The sequence below is a fragment of the Aedes albopictus genome, chromosome 2 (genome assembly GCF_035046485.1).
Source record: "Aedes albopictus strain Foshan chromosome 2, AalbF5, whole genome shotgun sequence".
Lineage (NCBI taxonomy): Eukaryota > Metazoa > Arthropoda > Insecta > Diptera > Culicidae > Aedes > Aedes albopictus.
This window is the reverse complement of record NC_085137.1, coordinates 413,718,243-413,742,397: the sequence shown is the minus strand read 5'-3', so window position 1 is coordinate 413,742,397 and position 24,155 is coordinate 413,718,243. Positions and strand designations below refer to the sequence as shown.

General features: G+C 36.6%; 1 protein-coding gene and 1 long non-coding RNA gene across 5 annotated transcripts in view; both read left to right on the top strand.

Annotated features, from left to right (window-relative positions):
* LOC109417878 (protein dead ringer-like) overlaps window positions 1–24,155 on the top strand; it is a 462,566-nt gene that overhangs the window by 185,909 nt on the left and 252,502 nt on the right. The gene's annotated exons all lie outside the window — the stretch shown is intronic.
* The window catches only part of LOC134288482 (uncharacterized), a 90,749-nt gene continuing 88,305 nt past the window's right edge, over window positions 21,712–24,155 (top strand). Inside the window, exon 1 of the long non-coding RNA XR_009997976.1 lies at window positions 21,712–23,101. This is a non-coding gene — a long non-coding RNA (uncharacterized LOC134288482). The remainder of the gene's footprint in view (window positions 23,102–24,155) is intronic.

The window sequence follows — 24,155 nt, the reverse complement described above, 5'->3', positions numbered from 1 at the left end:
AGAATCCATGTCTGCAGGTATCTCTGGACTAATTCTTGAAGGAATCCTTGGATGGACTCCTAGAGATTTTTTTTGTTCATTTTTTTATAGAATTTATGAATTGGGTTTTGAAAATTTCTAGTGAAATTTTCTGAAAAATATCCTGGATGAAATCCCTACGGAAATATGTCGGATAATTTCTTATAAAATTATTGGAGCAATCTCTAGCAAAATTCTTTAAAAAAATATGTGGAAATATACGTGAATAAATCTTTGAAGAAATACCTGCAGAAAAGTTTAAAAGGATCGCTGGGAAATTTCCAAAGGAATTCTCAAAAAAGCACTGAAACAATAACTGGAGGGACCACTCAAGATATCCTAGGGGAAATTCCCGGAGGAATGCCTCATGAAATCCCTAGAGGAATTCTAGAGGAAATCTCTGTATGAATCAATAAAGGATTATATTCGTTGAATGAGAATCACAAAATTTGGCCATTCAACCTAGTTTATTATTAGATGTAAAATTCTATGATAAAATGGAAGTGGTACTCTTAAGAGATATAGGTACATGGCGAACTTTCTTGTGGTTTTTGTGGAAACCAAGTTTGATAATTGTGGATGAAATCTTGAATTATTCGAATAGTTTATTTATTTAGAATCCAAATCCAACATGGCTTCCATTTTTTTTCAATTCTTAGGACAAACGTTTTGAAATCCCGCTTCAACAGCACTTCAGAATTTCAAACGCACAAATTTCAAGAAGCAAGTTTCACCCAACAGTGAATTTTATTATATACTCAGTAGCAAAAAAAAAGCCGAGCTGATTTTTTCTCCTGAAATCCGTCACGTTAAATCTGCTGCAACTTTGTCAATTATCAATATTTTTGGCTGAAAATTTTACCACTTCATCATCAATATATTGTTAATGTATGGTCAAAATTTCAAATTGATAGAAATTATATACTTTGAGTTATAACAACTTATATGAAACTTCCATTTTTGGACATACTTTTTTCAAAAATCCGTATTTCAGTGAAAAATTTAAGTAGCTTCATGAAAATTTCACTGCAGCGTCAGTAAATATTGAAATGTTTTCATCCAGCGGTTTGGGCCACAGAAATCGTCAAAGTTGAAGAACCAGTGTGGGTGCCTACAGTTCTCACTCCATATTGACCATGCTGAAACAGCGGTGCAGAAAAAAAGCCGAGGTCAATTTGTTCCATTAATGTTTAGATCTAAGTTTTTTAGGAGAAAAAATCAGCTCGGCTTTTTTTTGCTACTGAGTGTAACAAGCTTAAAATAAGAAGACCAGAAGAGATGTGTGCCCTCGAAATCGTGAGTAGGTGGTCAGGTCGGCCATTTTGGGATTCTAACAAGTCTGTACCAGGCCTACACAATCCCTCCACGAAAGTTATTTAAACGTTTCAACAGGAATGTCTTAGATATTACGTGCCAAATGTGCTGAAGGTTACGATAAAAAACGCCCTAATAAATTAGTGACGTGGCCAACTTTTGGTCAATTTTGAAATCTGTTTTGTGACGACTTCATGAATCTCGAAACAAAGTCATTGAAAGCCATTTCGAGCATTTTTTTTATCACATTGGTCGTTTCCCTGGAGCTTGCAGTCACCTGATTTCCAGGGAATCATTTCAAGTCCTGGCTTTCGTCTTTTCAAATTTCGTGAATTTTGTGCATTTTTCTGAATCCCTAAATTCTTTGAGTGATTTTTTAAGAATCCCTTCTGGAATTCCTAAAAAAAAAATGTTTTGAGATACTACAAGGGTTTGTTTCTCCTGGATTTTAAAATTCCTCTTGAAGTTGTTCTTGTTATTTTTCGGATATTCTAGGTATACTAGGAATACTATCTTAGATTTCTCCAGATACAGGGGATGGCCAAAATGTTTGGGATAGGCAACTTTTTTTCTCCCACAAAAAAAATCAACAAGCTGTAACTTTTCATAGAGTGCATCAAAAAATCTGAAATTTTGACTGTTTATCAACCTGTTATATGTGCATCATTGGTACAAATTTGGGCCCGATTGAATAATTTTTCGTGAAGTTAGAACCGTTCGGGTAAAACACTAATTTTTGGACAACTCATTTTCGAGCTGTCATATCTCGGAAATCAGTGAACCGAATTGAATGAATTTTTTAACGCTTATCAACATTATATTGATACTTAATACAGCGATATAAAATGTAATATTTTCTCACGGCGAATTAAATTATACCGGGTTGAAATTTTTACCCATATAGAGGAAAATAAGTCAAATTTACAATACCACACAAAAATGACTAAATGTGTTCTTCCTTATATCTAAAAAGGCTCCAATATATCTGATTAAAGGTAACTTGAGAACAGAAGTGGAAAGTCTTTGGACATCAACACTAAAATTTATTGACATTGACTTAAAAAAATTACATTTTTTCGAGCAAAATCCCAAAAGTGTCAATCCATGACAACTTTTTTCAACGTTAAAAAAGTATCCATGTTTTTATAGTTTGTGAAGCATTTGTATATGGTTGGTGTACGTTCAAAATTTTATTTAATTCGGTTCACTGGTTTCCGAGATATGACAGCTCAAAAATGTGTTGTCTAAAAAATAGTGTTTTACCCGAACCGTTCTAACTTTGCGAAAGATTAATCAATCGAGCCCAAATTTGTACCAATGATGCACATATAGTAGGTTGACAAACAGTCAAAATTTGAGATTTTTTGATACACTCTATGAAAAGTTATAGCATGTTGAACTTTTTTGTAAGAGAAGAAAAAGTTGCCTATCCCAAACATTTTGGCCATCCCCTGTATTTCTTCCGGTACCTCTCCAAATCTTCAATGCGCCCCGTCTGAAATCACGCAAAGGTGCGTTTCTTCTACACTTAAAGTTTCGTCTGGAATTCCTTCAGTAGTTCACTTCGGTTCTTCCTGATCTTGCTTATCTTTTTTTTTAGGAATTTCTTCCTTTCCTGAGGACATTTTTTCTGGGATTACTTCAGAAGTTTACTTCTGACATTTTCCAATCACTGAGATTTCTCAAGCTATTCATTCACATATTTCGTCTAGGATGCAGAAAGTCATTTTCTTTACAGAAATGTATTACTCAAGTAGATTTTTTCGGGATTTCTTCTGGGGTTCCTCCAGTAGATCCTTCTTTAAGAACACTTATATTGTAGTTAGATATTTATGCAGATATTTCTTAGATTTGAAAAATTACTTCTTGAGAAATACCAGGAAGCAATACTCAAGGCATTTCAGAAGAACTTTCAGGAGAAATCCCAGAAGAAGCTTCTTCAGAAAGAGTCTTAATGTTTAAATTCTGAAAACATCTGAAATATCAGAACAAACTATATGAGAAATAGCAAAAGAATGTTTTGGGGAATCCCAGAAATAGCATTTTGCAAGTTGTTAGGAAGACCTCCTAGAAGAATCGTAGAATAAATATGTGAAGGGGTATCAGAATCAATACTGAACAAAACCTACAAAGAACTAATGAAGGAATTCAAGAAGGACCTCCAGGATAAATTCCTGATTATTTTCCTGGAATCCTCCCAAGAATTGCTTCTGGAATCCTTCCAGAAATTTCTTTTGCAATTTATCCAGAAAAAACTTTCTGAGATTCTTTAAAAAATTTTACTTAATTTTTAAGCTATTCTTAATAGAGCTCCCTTGAAGAACTCCTCCAGAAATCATTTAGGATCCTTTTCTGATGGAACTTTGGGAGATATCCTGGAATTAACTTTTTAAGAGAGCCTAGATTGTCTTCAAGGAAGAACTAGGATACATACCGCGTTAAAAACCTCAGTTCAAAATTAAAAAAAAAAAACCGCGAAAAAAGTCCTACCATTTCTTGACAAATCGTGCAAAAATAAGACGATGAAAAAAAATTGTATGAAGTTTTCTGTTTGTATAGCTCCAACAGCGTGGTTACTTAAGTAAGTACTCTTAAATAAAATCTTGGAGTGTAAGAGGTGAGCCAGCCGTAGGCCCTGAAAACCTCTATAATGAAGAAATAAAAAAATCTTGGAGTAATCGTTGGATTAAGGAATTGTTGCAAAAATTCCTGAAGATGTTTTGAGGATATTCCAGCAGAAGCTATTGAAGGAATCTATGGAGTTAGTTCTGGAAAACATATGGAAAAGTCGAGTCATTTGAGAGTCTCTCAACGAAACTTTTGGAACAATTCCTGGGAGAATTCTCGGAGGAAATGCTGGAAGAAAACTTTTTGTTTTTAGAAAATTTTGTACTCCAATTTTAGAGATTTTTCAAGGAATTCTTGAGTGATTTCTTACGCCATGATTTTTTTTAAGAAATCACTGATAAATCCTTAAAGTTTAGAGGAACTCCTACTTACATTTTGGAAGCACGATTGTTACGAGAAATGACTGGAGAGATGCTTGGAAGAATTCTTGAAAGCCTCTTGGAAAACAACCTTGGCATATCCTTGGGAAGAAGATTTGGGATAATTTCTTGGAGGATATCTTGAAGAGTCGTTGAACAAATTCCTGACATAATTCCTAGAGAAATGTTTGCAAGAACTAAGTAATGTAGGAGACATCTTCGAAGAATTCTTGGAATAATTGTGGCATAAAGGAATCGTTGCCGAAATTCCTTAAGATTTTTTTTTCTGATATTCTAGCAGGAGTTTGTGAGGGAATTTCTGGGGTAAAATATTATCTGGAAGAATCTCCAGAGGAAGCCATTATTAAATTCAGTCAAAGGGGAGTCCTTTAAGAATTTCTAGAAGAAGTTCTTAAAGAAATTCCTGGATGAATTCTCGGGAGAAATCCTGAAAGATAGTTCAGACTTGTTCTTACAGATTTCTTTGAAGAAATCATTAGATGAAGTCCTTAAAAAGTTTCTGGAGAAACATTCCTCCATAGGTTTCACTAGAAACTTGATAAGGAATTGATGAGGGAATTCTTGAAATAATTACTAGAATAATTAAAGAATATTTTGGAGATACGCCTTGATTTTTTTTAAAGAAATCTCTGGTAATTGCTTGGAGAAACTCGTACCCACCCTTTGGAAGCATGATTATATGCAGCCAGGATGAAGGTTAAAGAAGCTTCAATTGTGTGAATCATTCTTGGGATATCGATTTCACGATTCTGAAAATCCACCGTGACCGTGAAAATTTCTTGTTTCGCCTCATCAATTTTCTAAACGATCGAACATACTCAACATATCCAATTAAAATGTCTCCCCTCGCCAACATCATAATCATCGCTACAATAACAATAACAACAACCATTCTGAAGATGCCTCTCTTCTGAAGCTGTTGGAACACGCAAGTGCATTCATCTGAACTCCCCTAGTTTCGATTCGAAATCCTCGCAGAGCTTTTGGGAGAGGTGCGACAACGCAATTAAATTTTATCGTAAATTGATGAACTGATATCTATTTATAACGCCCCGTATTCGGGAGATAATTATTTCATCCATACACGAAGATCTTCTCGGAACAACTGCCTGCCTGCCTGTTCCTCCGGGTTTCAGGCGCATCAGTCAGCGGAATGGCAATCGATATTTGGGGTGAGGAAATAAGAGTAATAGCAACAATAAATTCGTCTCTCCGTTCTAAATTTAGTCATCAAATCTGCCCGCTCAGAAGGGCTGGATTCGGTCGAGGGGCGGAAGAAGGTCCCCTATGGACTCGAACGACGGCGAGGCGTCGAAGACAAATTGTGCCACAAGAAGCGCTCACACACAGACCTCCGCCACCGTAATGAAAGATGTTTTCGTTCAAATCCTGACGGTTACAACATCGAATGTGGTAGAGTCAGGCAAACAGCCAGCCGGCAGCAACAGAATATTGGAAATTATCGGGATTTTTATTACCCTGCCCAGCTGAGGGTCGATCGTGATTTCCATCTCGTGGGTGAAACAATGTTGTTGCCATTCCCATCATACTTATGGGATTCGGCACATGATGAGAGATAGTGGCCTCGGCTTCGAATGAACCACCACCCGCACTCTATCGTTGAATATGCGTATACTTATTAGGGTTTATCTGTGTGGCATTCTTTGACACATTCTTCATTATGAAACAAGGGATATTGATAGAATCGCAGGCCTTTTACCCGTTGTTTTTCCTAGAAAGTATATATTTTGAGCGCACAGAACATAATCATTTGGGTAAGGCAGTGGTTGCCAAATTTATTGCTCCAAGAATATTTTTCCTCCAGGGGTTTCTCCAAAAAGTTTTGCAATTGCTCTTTCAGTGATTTCTCCAAGGCTGCCTTCAGATATTACTCTCGAAAATCCTCCAGGTTTGTCCTCTGGAATTCTTCCACAAATTCCTCTGTGTTACCTCAAGTGATTTTTCCATGCAATTCCTTCGCGAGTTCTTACAGAGATTTTTCCATATTCCCCCAGAAAACGTCCTTGTGATTCCTCCAGAAATTTCTGTAAGGATTCATTCAAAAATTTTTTATGGCTTTTCCCTTTGGAATTCCTCCATTAACGCTCGATGGGATTTTGAAAGAAATTTCTTCATGAATTTCTCCAACCATTCCTTCACAAATGTCTCCGAGGATTCTTTTGGTGATTTTGCAAGGATTCCTGTAAGAATTCGTCTCGGAATACCTCCGGATATTCTTGCGCTGGGATAGCTTCACTTACCACCTCACTTACCAGGGTTTCTCCATACACTCTTGCTCAAATTTCTCAAGCTAGTTTAGATGGTGTTTCTGCAATTATTGCTCTTAATAGTTTTCTAGGAATTATTGGAGGATTTTCTTTAGAATTTGCTTGAGGAATCCCAGCAAAATTCTTGGAGGATTATCACCATAAATTCCTTGAGAAATCCCAGTAGCATTCCAAGAACAATTTCAACCGAAATTTCCAAAAGAATCTTAAGAAAATTTCCATTGAGAATACGAAGAGGAATTCCTGGTAGAATCTCTAAAGGAATCATGAAGAAATTCTTGAAAAAAATATTTAAGTGAGTTTCTGTAGGATTGATTAAAAAAAGTTACGGCAGGGATAGCTGGGTGAATCCCAACAATAATAATTGGAGGATTCCCAGCAAGAACTTCTAGATGAAATCCTAGAGGAATTCCTGGATAAATTTCAAGAGGAATCCTTGTGGAAATCTCTCCAGGATCAACATGAGGAAAACCTCGAGTAAACTCAACATGCATTCTTGGAGAAATTCCAAGAGAAATTTGTGTGGAAAATCTTTTCAAATCCCACAAAGAACTTCTCCAGGGACGCCACTGAACATTCCTAGAGGATTTCCTGGAGGAATCCCTAAAAGAACTCTAGGAAAACTAAGCGGAAAACATCAAGAACAACTGTTGGAAGAATCCATGAACAAAACTTTGGTAAAACCCTCTTCAAATTCCTCCAAAAATGCCTGATGGGGTTTCTCTAGATTGTTTTGCTGAGATTGCTCCAGAGGTTTCTCCAAGTCTTATACAAATTCTTTGTGTGATTCCTCCAAGGATTCCTGTTGTGATTTCTCCAGATAGTCATCCAAGAATTCCTCCCGAAATTTCTCTTGGAATACGAGCAGAAATTCATGCGAGGATTTCTTCAGTTCCCCTACTAAGATTTTTCAGGAATTCTTGCTGGGATTTCTCAAACAATTTCAAACAATCTTCAATGATTGCTCTTAGGAGTCCTTCAAGTATTCTCGAAGGATTCCCAGCAGAACATGATCGAGGAACCCTAGCAATACGTCCTGATGAAATCCACCAGAAATTCTTGTATAAATCCCAGCAGTATTCCTGAAGCAATCGTAGCAAGATTGCCTGAAAGCAATCTCAAGTGAATTTCCTGCAGGATTTACTAGGACAATTCTAAGAAAAAATCGGGAAGTGGGGAACACAGGGAAATATTTAAGGAAAATCTGAAGGAATTACAGCAGGAATTTTCAGCTGTAATTGCATGAGGAATTCCAGAGAATTCCTAGGAGTCCTAGAATCTCTCCGAGAATTCTTCTAAAATCCCTCCTCCAGAGATCTCCAAAGACTCCACTATGGTTTCTCCAAGTTGAGAAGCAAGTTATTTTACGTTTGGAGCATTAATCCGGTAAGAAAAAAACAGGAGAAGGTGCGTTTCATCACAAACAATAACTTTAAATATTCTCAAAAATCCCTAGAAAAAAAAAATGTAACGAAAAATTATAAGAGGTCGTCCACAGAAAATGTTACATAACTCTTAAAATTGAGAAAATAATGTAATAGTTTGTTCGGTAATCATTCCACCAATACATTTGTCTGCTACTTTGCAAACTACACCATTACTCTATCATTATCCACGAAAAATGATTTTCTATCGCACTTTAAGATGGATTAATCACAAAGGTGGAAATTCCAAAATGTTCAGGATGTTCTATCTCAAAGCATGGTTGATATTTTCATTTGATCTCTTCTTTCAAATATTGTGAAAATTAGTCAAGCTTAAAACAGCCTGAAGAAAATTGAAAAATGTTTAGTATTATTGGAATATGGTTCTATGAATACACAACTAAAAATGGCAAACAGTACAAAATAATATTTTTTAAAGATATATCAGCTTTTCAATAATCTATAGCGAGTAACATATGTATGGTGAAAAATCTGGAAAATATTGAATATTATTAGCAGTAATATACACATAACATACAACTGAACACTAATTTCAGAGATACTTATTTTCGATAGAAAAATCCTTGAAATTTCAGAAATGGTTCATCCCGAAAATACACTACATTTTGGTCGAACTCTCATGTTCTATTTTAAATATTTTTAAAGGTCATTGAATTCCATTCTCTGTTAAACTTCCTCGGCAATTTTAAAAATATGCCAAATTGAAAAAATGCGAATACGCAACTTTGTGTATTTTGTAGGTATTTGCGTAGTTTTGCTATAAAGGAACATCAATAAAAGGGTTTCTCAAAAAGTTTTTTTTTTCATTTTTAAGAATTGCATTGGAAGTTTTTTTTAGAATCAATAATTTACCTTCATCGTGAGCATTCATAAAAAGAATATATTTGCGCAAAAATATGACAATTTTTCGAATATTTTCCCTTAGTTCTGGGTATTTAATTTTTTTAGAAAGCCTGCAGAATTTTAAGAATATGTGTTTAATCTTTGAAATAAAAGTCCAAGTTAAATAATTAGTTTGTAGGAAATCAGAGATGTGTTTTTCCAAGGATTTAGACAGTACTTGCAAAAAATAATGAATTGTATTCAAAAAAAATGTTCAGGGCTGTTATGAACATTGCCAACTTATTTACCACTATAATTTTAGAAACAATTTGAGAATTATTTCAACCGATTTCGAGACTCTGACACACGATTGATTATTTCAGAAACTATTCTACCGAATTGATGGAAAAACTTTTGTAGAGTTCACGAAAGACTACAACATATTTTGCAATTAGCTAACGTTGCATTAATTCTGTTATCACCTATATCTTCGCAACCTACCGAAAGTTAGCCTGCTACCCATCTGTGAATCGCAACTCATAGTGAGAAAAAGACACTACACCGTCTCCAATCAGAGGTTAAACAGACTGAACTACCACTAACTTGAGACAACGGACAACACACGGAACACCCAGTGGTCCAGTGGAGAATTTTTTGTTTGACGAAAAGTTTTCTCCGACTGGAGCGGGAATCGAACCCACACTCCGAGGCTTACGAAACGGCTAGACGACTGACGCTCCTAACCGCACGGCCACGAAGCCCAAAACTGTACTAGAATTCTAAAAAAAACCCAAGGCATTTTTTTTCGCATTTTTTTTATTCCTGGATTTAAACCAGGAACTATACTTGCAATTACGTCAGAAATTTCTTCAGACTTTTCATCAAAATATTTTTTTTAATTTTTTAAAACTCTTCAGGAAATCATCAATGCTTGAAAGTTTCTAAGTATATCAACGAATTAGATATCGTTTCTACACAATAGAACTCACAAGCAAAATCTCGTTTTCTATCCAATACTAGCATTTAATTTGATTTTGGAGCCTAAATCTTCAGTTCGATACAATATTATTGACTCAGCTGAAAGTGTTCCAGTTGGAAACCACTGTGAAAGCGAGATGCATAAGTTGGCAGCTCCGTTCCCTGCATGCAAATGCAGTCCGCATGCAGAGTTTATTGTTGTGTCAACCATCACCAGCACAAACACGACTAAATATATGTAGGTTTATCCGAAACACAACCACCATAAAGCCGTTTGGTTGCATAAAAATATGTGTCGCCGGGCTGCACATTGAAAGTCATAAAATCGGCAATCATAACTCCATGGGGACCCTCATCCGAGCAGCAGCATTATGTATGGCAGCAGGGCCCAAAACCGGGAATGGATGTCAATGTCATGGATGGTGCCATTCATGAGCATAGTACAAATATGTGTTACAATGTGCATTCTGCAGCAGTCGGAGCTGTGTTAGGTTTTTTGTTAGTATTCTCGATGAAAAAGTGAGTTTTGTTTTAGGTTGTTTTTTTTTTAAGAACATAGCATTAGCACTTGTGTAATTTGCTAATAGATTTTCTCCATGAGCATAGACCATTGCTGATCTGGTGTACTTCCAGAATATACAGGGGATAGACAAAATTAAAGGGGCCCATATAGCCGAGGCGGTAAACGCACGGGTATTCAGCATGACCATGCTGAGGGTGACGGGTTCGATTCCCGGTCGGTCCAGGATCTTTTCGTAAAGGAAATTTCCTTGACTTCCTTGGGCATAGAGTATCTTCGTGCCTGCCACACGATATACACATGCAAAATGGTCATTGGCAGAGGAAGCTCTCAGTTAATAACTGTGGAAGTGCTCATAGAACACTAAGCTGAGAAGCAGGCTTTGTCCCAGTGAGGACGTTACGCCAAGAAGAAGAAGAAGAAGACAAAATTATCGGGACAGGCAAAATATTCCCTCCTCAAAAAAAATCAAATAGCTGTAGCTTTTCGAAAAGTGCATCAAATGTTCTCAAATTTTTACTGTAAGTGGATCGATTAGTTGTGTATCTGTGGACAAAATTTGGAAAAGATCGGGCTATTCTGCGCGAAGTTATGTAGATTCTAGAAAAAGGTATATTTATCCGTTAGCCAACTTTGGGCTGTTATATCTCCGGATTCAATGAACCGAATGCAATGAAATTTTGACAATTTATGACTTATATAATGAGCTTGGAAAAACGTTCGACTTAACTTTAAATTCTTAACACGGAAGAAAATTATAACGATTAGATTATTTTTCTAATAAAACACCAAATTTTCTTAAATTTCAACATCGTTTTAAAATTCGAGATGCTAATTATAGTTCATTTATATTCCCTCTATTTGACTTGAATATAAATATGTTTTGAAAGAAAGTAACAACATAGCCGGAAATTCATTGAAAAAGTAATGGGATACACATTAAAAATAGACCAATTTACTAAAAAATCATTAAATAAATGAAATCGCTATAACTTTTTCTCTTGTTAAAAATTTTAAGTTGAGTCAACCGTTTTTCAGAGCTTATTATATAAGTCGTAAATGGTCAAAATTTCATTGCATTCGGTTCATTGAATCCGGATATATAACAGCTCAAAGTTGGCTATCGGATAAATATACCTTTTTCCAAAATCATGATAACTTCGTGCAGAATAGCCCGATCTTTTTAAAGTTTTGTCCACTGATACACAACTAGTTGATCCACTTACAGTAAAAATTTGAGAACATTTGATGCACTTTTCGAAAAGTTACAGTTATTTGAATATTTTTAGAGGAGGGAAAATTCTGCCTGTCCCGATCATTTTGTCTATCCCCTGTATAAAAGCACAAATTCGATTTCGATTATGATACCCTTCAAGGTATGTGACTCTTTTACAGGAATGTTCATTCCACATCAGAAAAAAAAGAAAAAGAAACAAAAATTTAAATAGAAACATTAATAAGGCAAAATAAAAAATAACCCAGATTAATCCACCTAGTGGTGATAGTGCCTTTCTCGTCGAACATGTACTCATGATTTTTCCTTGGTTGGGATACGACTGGGATGATTTTGCTTCAGAATGTTGGCTTCAGCCTTTTGGGTGAATCGAAAACACTAGTTTATGATTTTTTCCGACTTTTCGGTCCGTGTGGGGCCTTTTCAAGGATTAAATCGGTCAAGGTTTCCTAGTCAAGATGGCCTTGCCTAACTTAAAAATGTCATACGGAGATTTTGGTATTTATTGAGTCCGATCGGGCGGTCTAGAATTCGGTCCCTGTTTTTGGTATCTTCTACTATTGCTTTGTTAAGCTAGTTTCTGTGCAAGGGCCATCATTCCGAAGCATGATCTTTCCGTTGACGTAATGCGAACTGTTCCTGAATCCTGAGAATACCTTATTTAGAAAAGCAATAATTTTAATAAAATTGGAAAACTTAATAATTGAACATATTCCGACGTTACGTTAAACGTATAGGCAGAGCTGAAAATATCAGAATTTTCAGTTGACTGCTTGAGAACTTTCACTATCACTGAAGACCGATCAACATCAAAACGATAATTACAAGTACGGTCTTCGACATAGTTTTTTCTTCACACTTTAGGCTATATTTTATTATCATAGATTACAAAATTCATGTAAAATTTGACAAAAAATGCAAGCAAGTGAAATTGCCCATACTAAATCCCATAAAAAAATTCCCAGTAGTTTTAGACGCAAAAGAGGATTGAGAAAACTCTCTCCGGGGTTGATGCGATAATTTTCCCATATAACGTTGACCTATCCTACTGTATATTTTTACACCTCAGTGATTTGATGAGATTGCTTTAGTACAGACAAACAGACATATCATTTGTAACATATTGCTATTATATTCATCGTTACGAAAAAATAATCGCCAAATGCTAATCAGGTCGCGTTTCACTGCGGCTTGATGTTGGTAGTGAGTAGACGTCAAACGAGCAACAACGATTAATATTTGATTCAACCGTTGAAAACAAGGACGATGGAGAGTGAGTAGAGTAAGACGTCTGTATGTACATATGTGGCCTTAGTTCAGTCAAGATTTTGTTTTCGTACACATATTTATCGCTTGCATTGACGTTGTTCATTTTTGAAGTTCCTGCGAAGCACCCTAGGAAGCACCCAATGCTGGTTTTGCATCGCTATCGGTAGTCTCTAATGTGATCTTAGCCTATTTTCTTGCTAATCGCTCCTCATGGTTTAAAAACAGACGGCGGTTCGATGTGTCGCATGCATGGGTTTGGTTCTTTTTGGCATTTGGCCACTTCCGCCTGGACACCCTAGATCGGTCCCGGAACACTATCGGTAGCCTTTATAAAGATCTTCGTTGTGGTCTGAGCCTATTTTCTGATTAATCGTTCATCACGTTATTTAAAAAGCCGCAGTTTAATGTGCCGCAGGCATGGGTTTTGATCTCTACTACATTTGACCACTTCCAGCGGGACACCCGGAACCGGTTCCGGAACTCTATGGGTTGTTCCAAATATGATCTGAAACTATTTTATTTTAATAACCGTTTATCAGGTTGCCTGAAGAGCTTGCGATTTGATGCGTCGCATGTAAGGGTTTGGTTAACTTTTATACTTGGCTACTTCCGGCGTGACATCTGGAACCGGTTCAGTAACACTACCGGTCTCGATATGGTCTGATAATGTTTTCCTGCCTACTGTTCATCAGGTTATCGAAAAAGCCGCTGTTTGTTGTATCACATGCATGGGTTTGGTTCACTTTCATATTTAGCCACTTCCGGCGGGTCACCCGGAACCGGTTCCGGAACACTACGGAACGGTTCAGATATGGTCCGAGAAAATTTTTCTGCCTACTGTTCATCAGGCTATCGAAAAAGCCGCTGTTTGATGTATCGCATGCATGGGTTTGGTTCACTTTCATATTTAGCCACTTCCGGCGGAACACCCAGAACCGGTTCCGGAATACTACCGGTTCAGATATGGTCTGAGAATGTTTTCCTGCCTACTGTTTATCAGGTTATCGAAAAATCTGCTGTTTGATGCGCGTGTATGGGTTTGGTTCACTTTCATATTTGGCCACTTCCGGCGGGTCACCCGGAACCGATTCCGGAACACTACCGGTTCAGATATGGTCCGAGACTATTTTCTTGTTTACCGTTCATCATGTTTTCGAAAGTGCCACGGTTTGATGTGTCGCATGAATGGGTTTGCAGCGTTTTCATATCTGGCCCCTTCCTGGGGTACTGATCCGGAACACCTAAATGGCCATAACTCCGGAACGGCTGGACCGATCCGAACCATTTTCAATTGGAAACAATGGGATCAGATTCCGCGTCGAATGAACCGTTGGTCATTAAAATCGGTTGAGGTTTACTGCCAAAAAGTGATGTGAGTTTTTTTGTACACACACATACTCACACACACACATACACACACACACATACATACACACACACAGACATCACCTCAATTCGTCGAGCTGAGTTGATTGGTATATGTGACTCGACCCTCCGGGCCTTCTATCAAAAAGTCATTTTTGGAGTGAACATATAGCCTTTCCAGTACACTTAGTGTACGAGAAAGGCAAAAACCATTCGCGAATTGTTCAAAGATTTTCTAACTTCAGGAATTCAATCCAGAATTCTTTCAGTAGTTCTAACGGGAATAATTCCAAGAGTTTCATTGGGAATTTCTACAGGAGTTGCTTCGAGAATGCCCCATGAAGTTCAATTGGCAATTGCTCCAGAATATCGTTTAAGAATTCTTCCAAGAATTCATATGGGAATTCCTTCGAAAGTTTCGTCGAGTTTTTTTCAGGAATCTCTTGGAGAATCTTTCCAGGAGTTCCCTTAGTAGCTGTTTTTAAAGTCATTGTTGATCCCAACAAACATTTTTGCTGTACAAGAGTGGAACAAACCACTCTTAAGCAAACTGAAGCTTAAGAAACTGTTATTCAGCTAGTTCTGTTACTTGGGATGTATCTTCAACATAACATGTAGGAGTTTCTTCTGAAAATCTTGCAAGAACTCCTTCCGAAATTTCTCCAGGAGCTCCATCGGAAATTACTCCAGGAATTTTGGCGGGAATTCCTTCACATTTTTTTTCAGGGGTTCGAACGGCGATCATTGCAGAAGTTTCATCATGATTTCAATGGAGTTCCTTAGGAAATTCCTCCAGGAGGTCTTTTGACAATTTGTTGAGAATTTCTTCAGGAGTTTGTTCGAAAAATCATTAAGAATTTCTTTGCATATTTTTTTTGCAGAGATTCATTGGGAGTCCCTTCAGGATTTCCTGTAGGATTTTTTTTAAGGAATTTTTCAAGTAGTTCTTATGAAAGTCACTTCTACTTTATCTTCAAGATTTTATGAAGGTGCTTTTCATGAAAATCTTGCTGGAGTTCCTTTTGGAATATCTCGACGAGTTCCTTTGAAAATTCCTTCAAGGCCTTAATCGGGAGTTCTTTCAGAAGTTCCAACGGGAATTCATCCATCAAGACCTACCATCAAGAACTTCTCCAACTGGTCCTTCAGACATTCTCTCAGTAGTCTCGTTGGGCATTCCACCAAAAGTTCTTTCGAGTATTCCTCCAGAAAATCCTTTCGAAATTTCCTCAAATTTTTTTCGGAAATTCTTCGGGAATTCCGAATACGGAATTCTTTTGGTTGTTCTTTCAGGAGTTTTTACGGTAATTCCTCCAGGAGTTATATCGGGCATTTTTTGAGGAGTTCCTCCGGGATTTTTTTTTTCAAGAGTTTTTCCGGGAATTCCTCCAGAAGTACATAGGGAATATTATTATGAGTTCTTTAGGGAATTTCTCCAAAAGTTTCTTCGGAAATTTTACCAAGAGAGGATCTTATCCAGGAGTTTTGTCGGAATTTCCTCCAGGAATTTCTCGAAGCAACTCCTAGTACATATGCAAGCAGTGTTTCTGGGAGATTTCAAGAAAATCCTGGAGGAATTATGTGAGAAAGTCTTCAAGGAACTTCAGAAAAATCTCCTGGACGATGTCTCGAAGGAACTTTCTAAAGAATTTCCGAAAGAAATCCTGGATAAATTCTCAAAAAAATCTATTGCAGAAATAGAATTCTTAGAAATATTCTCCAAGGAACTCCTAGAATAACTCTCGAATGAATCATGCAATAATTTTCAAAGGAACTCCTGGAAAAATTCTTTTCAGTACCTCGAGTTTTGAAATACGATCAATTAAAAAAAATATGTTTGCAAATCGGTCAACTAGTTTTAAAGATATCGTGATCACGGCATTTTTTCAACCAAAACCATTTCGACATATTCGCGATTAAAGTTTCGCGCTTTGCCTTGTCCCTTTGGAGGGTGCGCACTACAAGGTGCTGACAATATACTTTTAGATTATGCAATAAAAAAAGTTCGATTTTTTGCTCCCGCAAGGTATGTAACCCCTTAAACCCATGGTGCCCATGGAGGTATTCTCGATAGAACTCCTGGAAGAATTGCCTGAAAATTCCTGGAGTCACGATGAAACTCCTTGAAGATTTCCTTGTGGCACTCCTAATTGAATGCTCTCCTAGTGGAAGAATTAAAATAACGAAATAAAAATATATAAAACTTCTCTAGGTGAATTACCAATGGAATTCTGGAAGGATTTTGAAGTAATTTTCTGGGATGACTTCTTGAAGAAACCACACATGCAAAATAGTCATTGGCAAAGGTTGTTCTTAGTTAGCTTGCTTGTAGACATAAAAAAAACTCTAATTCTTATTTTTTGCTTCGTCTGTTTTCAGGTAATTTTCTGCACCACCACTAAATAAAATCAAGTTTCTTCTAAATCAAGGGTTGGCAGAGTAAGTACGAATCGGTTTAGTGTTGCTAAAAGACTTTAGTTTTTTTTTCCAGTAAAATTATTGTCACATGAAATACAAAGATTATACCGCAGATACTGCGTCCTGTACATGATACTTACTAGAGATTCAAATTCAAAAGCTTTTTCGACATAATTTTGCGTTCAAAATAAACGGGAAAATTCGTTTCCAAAATTATGACGACAAAATCATAAAATCATGACTATGAGTCATGATATCATGATGGTAAAGACGATTTTCATAATTATTTCGTACTTTTTTCTTGAAAAATGATGGCTGCAAAAGTCCATTGTCAAATGTCACGGTGGACAAACCTTTTATTGTATATATTTACCAAACATTATGACGCTGAGTCATGGAAACGTGCCGCTGAGTCTTAAAACAGTAAAACAGCGGCATGAAATTACACAACAATTCAAACGGTTGCGAGCTATGTACTCTACTCACAAACCTGTAAATCATTTGCTTTTTTTAGCTTATTCCGATTGGCCATGTTTTGTATAAGACAAAGTATTCTTTAAGCTTTAGAAGTGAAACATTACAACTCTGAACTAATTACACTAGTTTACAGCATTTTTGAACTCGGTAAGCTGATGATCGTTTTTGGTGTAGAATCATGCCCTGAGTTCGAAAACGCGAAGGAAAAAAATTACAGTAGAGCGGAAATTTTTTCGACTTTCCATACAAGGTTGATGATTTGAAATCGATTTTTGTTCTATTTTTTAACAAAGTCGCTCACTTCAAACATCTCATTCTCCGTAATCAATGCTCCGATTGAGCTGAATTTTTTACTGTATCTTGCCTAGATATGATATGTCAAAAAAACGTTGAGAAAGAATTTTTAAATTGTGTTTTTCTTATTGAAAAAAAAAATACATTTCTTCATATATTTTTGAAAATTTTGCTAAAATTTAAGGAGATCGTTCCCAAAACTCGCCAATGTCTTAAATTTTATCAATCTGACCCTTCCCTCTTGTTGCAGAAAATTCTCAACGGGGCGCTCACTTCACAGTACTGTTCTAAAAAATAACACTAGTTTACAAAATAAAACGAAAGTCGTGAACTTCTGTCAACGACCAAATTTTTGAAGCATAATTTAGCGCTGATTTCGAAACCGTGCTTCAAAAAATTTAAAGTAGAACAGTTTTTGAGTTTTAGCTCAATATCGAGTTTAACAACTTTTTAAAATATGGAATTTAATAAAATTCAAATAGCTTGCGTTTTGTTCAACCAATTTTAAATCTTTTTCCATAAATTCAAAGCTGAATATAATACCATTCGATCATCTGAAACCTGCATTCAGATGATCGAATGGTATTATATTCAGCTTTGAATTTATGGAAAAAGATTTAAAATTGGTTGAACAAAACGCAAGCTATTTGAATTTTATTAAATTCCATATTTTAAAAAGTTGTTAAACTCGATATTGAGCTAAAACTCAAAAACTGTTCTACTTTAAATTTTTTGAAGCACGGTTTCGAAATCAGCGCTAAATTATGCTTCAAAAATTTGGTCGTTGACAGAAGTTCACGACTTTCGTTTTATTTTGTAAACTAGTGTTATTTTTTAGAACAGTACTGTGAAGTGAGCGCCCCGTTGAGAATTTTCTGCAACAAGAGGGAAGGGCTTTGTGAGCAAAATTCATCAATGTGTACACATTCAACAATTGTGTTGTTGTTGTTGCCTCACAATGTACAAAATTTATGCAATGGCAGGCAAAGAAAGCCCTCCAATTAATAACTGTGAAAGTGCTCAAAGAGCACTAAGTTGGGGAGAGCCAGGCCAAGTTCCAGTGGAAACGTAGAGCCATACAGAAGAAAAAGAAGAAGAAGGGGAAGAATAAGAAGAAGAAGAAGAAGAAGAAGAAGAAGAAGAAGAAGAAGAAGAAGAAGAAGAGGGGTCCAGATGCATTTTGTCGATTTTGAGCTGAGCATATAAAAAAATCTTCGGATTACAAGCTTTCAGGAACTTTTTTAAGATTATTTTTACGATTTTTAGAAAAACCACAATAAATTGGAGAAAATTGGGTCGATTTTGAAACTCTAAATGTATGGAGTTTGGGATGGAAAATTGGTGAAAAACTTTAAAACTCATTTATTTATTTGAAAGTGGGTCTATGTCACTTGCATCCCTTTGCTTCTAACCCACTCATATCTCAAAATGAACAATTTTTGATGTGATATCTCGATGCAGTTTTGATGTGTTATTCAAAGATTTTATGGATACCGTACGAACAAATCAAAGTGATTTGATGTCAATTTTCGTTGTTGTCGAAATATCTGAGAATTTCTACATGAGAACAAATTAAGTTCTTCTGAAAGAAATGGAACACATACATTCAAAGAGATGGCTCAATGTTATTGAAATGCCATGTGCTCTTTTCTGAGCTGTGAAAACGAAGCACTAAACGCTCTTATTTCCCTGATGTTCACAACAGTGAGCTACAGTTGAGTGGCAAACATTGCCGCTTGCAGATCCTTAGGCCAAAGGTTCGTTGCCGCTGGCATATATATATCCCTTTCGTGAGGGACCATAAAAGAATGATTATCTCAAATTTTCTCTTATAAACTTAACGTCCTTTAGAATAAAACTTTCTTTACTTCGGCTACTTTATCCACCTATGCACTTTTTGGGGTCATATTAGGACCAGCACAATTGTGCTGGTCCGTCCTCAAGCCGGTCGATGTTCTCTAATTAATTGCTAAAAATTGCCTACTTTTAGGCGTTTTACGGTACAGAAGATTTATTGTAATTATTAAATCACTACAAAGTGTTAGTTTGTAGAAATTTAGACGTATAATTCCAAATCTAGGAACGCGAGATCAGCTTGACAGGGTTTTCAAATCATAGAAGTGAATAAGAAGAAGATAATAAGAAAAGCAAATCCCTGTTCCAATCTCATTCATGATTTCGATCATATGGAGTAATATTATTCACCCAAGTATTCGAAGTTCTTTCAAAAACTCGTACAAGCTGATATCGTGTTCCTTGAAATGAAATTATACGGCTAAGTTTTTACAAACTATCACATTGTCGTGATTTAATAATTCAAATCAATCTTCTATACCATAAAACGCCTAAGAATAGGCAATTTCCGATGTAACTTGGACCGCCTTGGGGACGGAACAGCACAATTGTGCTGGTCCCACTTTGACCACCCAGAAATCTTGTGCTTTTCAACAAAGCACCACTTTTTCTTCGCCGTTTTGCAGAACTACTCTTTTTCTATCGATTTTTATCTCTGTATACCTGGATTAAACAAATATTTAAAAAAATACGACAGATAAAACTTTTTCAACTTCTAGGGTGATTGTTTACTTTTTGTTTAACTTATTGTGGCGTTTTTCATAAACAATTCCAACCAAAGCTGAGGCTCAGAAATACAAGTTAGAGTAATAACTCGATCATAAAAAATATTTACATCACATATTTTGAGGAAAAAACAATTGAAAAAAATGCGTAAAACCAATGTCGAAAAACAGCTCGATTGTGCTGGTTCGTCCCGAAAGGGATATATATTTTTTTTTCAAATTTTAAGCAAAAATATCTACAAATCGTTTTTGATATTGTTTGGATCTTGTAATGTTTTAACGTGCTATTATTGAACACTTCTACAACTTTAATATTTTCCCTTCTTCATAACTGAAAGAGAGAAAAAAAAATATATAGTGTGTCTAATGTTTGAATTTCATGCCGGCAGATTAATTATTTCACGAAACGTCTGATGAAATATAAAATATAATTTAATCCCTCGATTGTACCTGCGATTGTCCCACCGGAAACTTTAAGATTTCTCAGTCGATGGCTACCCTGTAAACTCAATAACTTCTACTGAAATTCCAAGAAAAACTTGGCCAAAATGAAACAAAATGAAAAAAATAAGAATTCAATTAAAAAAATTAAAAAATCTAAAAAAATGAATCGCGCATTCCTGAGAACTTTAACAGAAAAAAGGGATTCCGTTAGAGATTCATGTCAGATGTTCGTTTTTACGTATTCCAAATAAGTGTTGTTTTTCTTTCTGTTTTTTTTTTTTAAATTTTTAATTTTTAAAATTTTCAATTTTCCGAAATTTGGAAAACCAAAAATTTGTGGCGAAAAAACTTAAAAAGGGGGAGGGAATTTTTCCATGAAAGAAAAATATAGATGGTATCAAAATAGAAGTCTAGGATAAAACTGAATTATAAAAACTCCCTGACATTTCAAGTTTTTCTTCTAGGTTTATTGAAAAAAAAAATGCTGTTTCTCAATATACTGTTTAACGAATACCCGGAAAAAAACCTGATTGATTAGTGGCCTGTTGCTAGTGTACTTCTTATGTAAAATGCTGCGGCAAACCATAAGCAAATCAGCAGATGCACTTTTGTTTGTAAGTATCAGTTTACAATGGTTCAATCCATTTTAAAAAGCTTCCGAAAAATTAAATTGCTTAACAATAATAGCACTAGAATACTGAATTACCTAAAGTAATTACAGATCAAATTATTTGCTTTTCCATCTCTCAAGATGCAACAGATCTGAACTTGTCTAAACATGATTTCATTCTCATTGTTTCCATCGATATATTGTACCTGCCTTCAGTTTCTTTCAAGTTCATGTGGTGTGCTGTTTTGTTGCTTTGTAACGATGGATTTATTCGAAACACATGAAAATTTAACAAACTGTAGCATATAGCAGGCTCTAATTAAAATCTTATCTTACAGTTAAATTTATTTTAATAGGTCGGCTCCTAGGGCACGTTCTCCTTCATTTGGGAGATTTGTGCCATAAATCAATTGAATTGTATTCCTTATGTATTGTAGGGAGCCCAGCAAAACTTACCAGTGATAAACATAAAGATACATATTTAAGAATCATGCATTTAAACTTGTTCAGCTATTTTAACAATAATAACAGGATAAAAATATTACCGCATCAATAAAATTGTATTCGGCCTCATTTTTACCTCGCTTTCATCTAAAACTCATGCAAATGGTATTCAATATAACAAAACGTACCGCTCCACAAGTTCATATGTAAATGCCCGTCCATAAAAATAAATTCCCCATCCGCGCATCCACCTAATTAAACGCCGGGCTGCCAATCGATTCCGAATGGCAAAAATACCTCCCATCGGAAAATTGAAAGGAGTGTTTATCCTCTCCGGTTTCCCGTCGGCCGGCACCAGCAATGGTTCCCGCTGGTGCTGGTAGGTACTGATACTTCGGCTGGTATGGGTAATAAAACAACCGATTGGATTGATTCTGTCTCGTTGCGCCGGCCACCACCATACAAGCGAATGGACGTGAGCGAGATACCGCGCGCTTATTTACTTCTCTCTGCATTGATAAGAAAATAGGGAATGAGCTCACCACCGTTGGCGCGTGTTGGTGCCATCGAGAGAGAATCTCTCCCGCGCTCGCAAGAACCGAAGCGCTCCGCTGATGTAGTGCGCATGTATTGGTACACGAATCCACTCCCGATTCGATTTCGATTGTACACTTTTTTACCTCTCCTTCGCGTCGGTCGATTCGCGCTGCTGTCTCGGGAGTGCTGCACAGCAGTGCGAGAGGAGCGAAGAGATAAAATTGATTGCTGCGCTCTTGGGTCGGACCGGCATCGTCGTCCGATAGGTTAATTGCCATCGGGTGGTGTGTAGTGGTGCGATTAATAAAAGTAGCGAGAGAGTGAGACGGTACGAATTGAGCGTGAGAGGAAAAGAGACCGCTAGTCTGATTACATAGCAATATCGGAGCAGGGTTGTGTATTGCCGTTTTTTTTGCTTCGTTTTGTGCTCCGGGTCGGGTGAATCGGAGGGAAATCTGTCTCTCTCGCTAAATTGTTTTCTATTTAATTTTAGTTTATCTTTGACGTTTGAATCGAAAGAGACGGACGGTCGATAGAGCGTCGTCGGTGCACGATCGTTCGATTGTTTTTTTTTCGATCGCGGCCTACAAGCTTTTATCGTGGTTTATTAGTGATTCGAGTGCGTGTTTTGTTTCCGGTGAGTGAGATTCAAATCAGTCAATGATACTGAGCAATCGTAATTGATTTTCGCGAGTGAATGCAATGCGCAACAGTGATTAGAAATCAGCAAACGTTATCGATTGAGTGAAAATGCTTATCCCTGAAATAAATGAATGAGAAGAAATCGAGGATTTCATACAGTGCAACTAAATTAAATCATTCCTCGAAGAAAAGTGCATGAAAACATCGTAACTTCTGTGAAGTGAATTTATTAGCAATTTTTTGCCTGTTTTCGATCGTCGTGGTCCAAGAACTGCCGCACTCTGGACGCCTACCTGGAGCAATTCCCCCACCACCACCACCATCATCAGCAGCCGCAGCCGCACCAACATCAGCAGCAGGACAAAATGCTACCCGTGGACAACCAGCTCAGTGAGGTACAGTACCCAGTGTGAAATTGTAAAATTCCATCTGACAGTGACAAATTTCGGGATGATAAAATTTGTCGCCTTATGAATAATAACGCTGCTCAACTATGAGTGGATCAAATTTCAATGTGCAGCAAAAAATAAGAACATAAGACCGGGTCGGTAGGCAGGCAGGCAAGCAGGGAGTTCTTGTGTCTCTGTGACTCTATGTACTTACGCCACACCATCCACTACACATGGGCGACAAAAACCAGAAGAAGAATGTGCCTACTAGGTATCTGCGACGACCAGTTTCGATGGGTCCTTGTGGAAACCACCCTATCAGGATTGGACCTGAATGGTGTTGGTGTTAGTGAATGTAGGCTGAGAATGTGTAATATAGTTTAGTAGTGGATGCGAATTTTGAGATTTTGGAATTTACTTATCATCTAGAACATTACGTTCACTGTGGATGAATTTTGAAGGACTTACATATTGTTTGTAAAGAAATTGTAGTGTACTGGAAAGATTGGACCTTTGCATCCATCCAGCCAAATAATGTGCTCGAAACGTGACCACTGCATGTCGATTGGAAACACGAGAAAATGCCGACGGCTAACGGCAAAAAGTTTTGTCGGAACCAAATTCAGGAGAAATAAGTCGCTTCTCTGTGTAGATTGTTTTCTGTGGTTTTCAAAATTTGTATGATTACTAGATAAATTTACATGGGTTTAAATAATTGTGGACTGTATCGATATTCTGTAATTGAACGATTAAACCTGGATCCGCAATAATCGGGGCCCATATTTACGGTTATCACTCTGGATTGGGTACATTAGAATTGCTAAGTGTACAATTAGCATTTAAGTTAAAATACACGTTAATATAAACAAAAAAAAAGAATTGCTCAAATTTTATTTGGGAGCATTTTGAGATGTATTTATTTCACATGCAAAAAATTCATGAAAATCGGTGCAGTATTTTTTGTTGTAACCATGAAACAGTAAAATGTGCGCAAATGAATTTGATACAACAACTTAGGGGCCGTTCATAAACCACGTAGACTTTTGGGGGGGGGGGGAGG